This window comes from Pipra filicauda, unplaced genomic scaffold (genome assembly GCF_003945595.2).
Source record: "Pipra filicauda isolate LSUMZ 115617 unplaced genomic scaffold, ASM394559v2 scaffold400_size1120237_pilon, whole genome shotgun sequence".
NCBI lineage: Eukaryota > Metazoa > Chordata > Aves > Passeriformes > Pipridae > Pipra > Pipra filicauda.
Window position 1 is genome coordinate 217,420 of NW_024104533.1, and position 2,751 is coordinate 220,170.

Consider the following 2,751-nt stretch of genomic DNA (forward strand, 5'->3'; position numbering starts at 1 on the left):
GAGCAGGAGGGGGGGGCCGGCGGGGGGCGGGCTCGCGCCTCGGCCGCGTCGCGTCACGCGCCGCCCGCCCCGCCCCGTCCGCCCAGGGGCGGGAGGGGAGGGGGGACGGGGGCGACCCCCCCACTCCCACCTGCCCTCCCTCCTTTCCTTCCTCCCAGCTCCCTCCCTCGCTCCTCCGCACCGAGGGGCCTCAGCCTGCCCGCTCCGCTGCCAGAAGGAGTGAGACAGGGAAGGGGGACACGGCGGGTCCCGAGGGGCCGCGGCCGCGGGGCGGGAGCGGCGGTACCGTTATCGGCACGTGCCGGCGGGGCGGGGCCCGCCGCGGGCGGAGGCGCGAGGCGCGGCGGGAGCGGGAGCGGGAGGAGGCATCCCGCTGGGCAGGTCTAGGGAGCGGTGGGAGGGCGGCGGGCAGGAGCCGTGGGGCGACCCCACCGGGTGACCCCAGTGGGTTACAGAGAGTCAGAGAGTTGGTCAGGTTGGAGGGCACCACAGTGGGTCATCTGGTCCAACCTCCCTGCCCAAACAGAGGCATCCCAGAGCACACGGCACAGGATTGCATCCAGACGGTTCTTGAATATCTTCAGCGAGGGACTCTCCACAACCTCTCTGGGCAACCTGTTCCAGTGCTCGGTCACCCGCACAGTAAAGAAGTTCTGCCTCAGATGGAACATCCTGTGCATCAGTTTCTGCCCACTGCCTCGTCTTATTGCTCGGCACCACTGAGAAGAAGCTGGCTCCACCCTCTTGGCACACTCTGTTCAGATACTTGCCCATCAGGCAACTGAGAATTGCACTGCTGCTCGCTTGCAGCACCGGCGGTGCGAGGGATCATAAAAGGAAAAGCAAGAAAACTCATAGGTCAAGATATGGAACAGCTTAGTAAGAGAAAAAGCGAGAGACGAGAGAAGGAAAACAGAACAAGTGATGCTCAGGCAGTCACTGTCCACCCCCTGCGGGTAGACCAATGCCTGCCCAGTTCCCAAGAAAAAGGTGGTTAACTTCCCTAAACACCCTCCTTTCTGTTCCATCCTGGAGCACAATGTTACACAGTGTGGAGTACCGCTCTCCTTGGCTCAGCTGTGTCACCTCCCCACCTCTTTGGCACCCCAAGTTTGTTCACTGGGGTGGAACAGAAAAGGTCTCAATGCTGTACAACCACAGGTCTGGACCACAGCCCCATCCAGCCTCCTAAGAAGAAAATTAACTCTACCCTGGCCAGACCCAGTACTATAGATAACAAAGTATTTCAGAGAGGGAGAGTGATGGAATCTTCCAGCTGAAGAAGTGAAGTTTTGTCAGTGTTGTGTATGTCGTAATATATTCAGTAGCAAAAAAATATATACTCCTGTGTCTTGGCCTGGAAATATGCAGAGAGAGACTTTACCTGAACTTAAACATTTGAGAAGCCTTTGCAAGAATGCTGTAAAAATTCTGTAAACAGGAATGATTTCTTTCTTCCAAAGAGTTACTTGGAAAAGGAGATGTTTGGTAGAACATTAATTTATAATCTGGAAAGATTAAGAAAGTCTTTTTAAAATTCTAGGGGGGAGAGGAGGGGAGAGTCAGTCATGGAGAAACAAAAAAACTGTAAAAGGCAGTATGAGATTTCCAGAAGAGAAAGGTGGTCTAAATCTGGGCAAGGGGACAGACTCATGAAGGGAGAGAAAAGCATTTTTAAATTTGCCGTGCCTCGCTGGGGCACAGGGTGGAGGTAATGATTCATCTCTGGGTCCATTGAAGGGAAGGGTTCCCACGATACAGCCTCCATAAAACACAAAACAGACCTGCACTTCATAAACTTTTAGGTTTGGTGATGTGTCGATGTTTTTGCATTCCTGTTGTACTTGGTCCTTGTCTGTTGGCGTTTGTCGGCTGACAAACCTACGTTAGAATTTCTTGCCTGCTTTGTATTGTTTTTAAAGAAATGTTTGGCGATGTAGATTATTTCTCATATGTTTCAATTAGTGCAGATTGCAGTGACTGTACACAGAAAGTTTGCATTAAGAATCCCTGCTGGGATTCACATTTACGGAGCAAACTGCTTGTGATCTCGGAGAACATAAAGTGCACCCATGATTGGTCTGTTAAAAATGTACCAGTGGGCATCCAGGAATGAACTGCCAAGTACACAGAAGGAATGGTAGGATAATGAACTGTAGGGTCCTTGTTCTGAAGTGCAAGCAAGTGTTATTTGATTACAGCAGGTAATCTAGAGTGCTACTGGATCAATATGGAATCATAAAATAATTTAGCTTGGAGGAAGCCTCTGGAGTTCACTCAGTTCAAAGCAGGGCCAACCTCAAAGTTACAGTAGGTTGCTCAGGGACACCCTTTCAGACTCTCCTGGACTGTTTGCTGAGAAGACCTTTTGCAATAGCTCCTCCCAAATCGTCTCATCATGCTTTTGTTGTCAGCTTACTATGAGGTATTCCACTGCTGTGCAGCGCTCTCAGGAAAGGGAACTTAACCGAATCATTGTGGCTAATTTGATTCCTCTGTAATGGCCCTGTTGCACCAGAATTGCGATTGCACTGGTCTATTTAATACTACCACTTTACCGAGTATCTTCATGGACACAAGTCTCCACAGGTTGTCCTAATTTTTGTATGATGCTCTTTTTGTCGAGTGATTTGCAAAAATTTACAAACTGCTTAATCTTCATGGCAGAAATTCTCATTTTCAGACTGCTTTTTTGCAAATTAGGTTTTATAAAGTATTCAGGATAGGACAAAATATTTCAAAAAACATCTG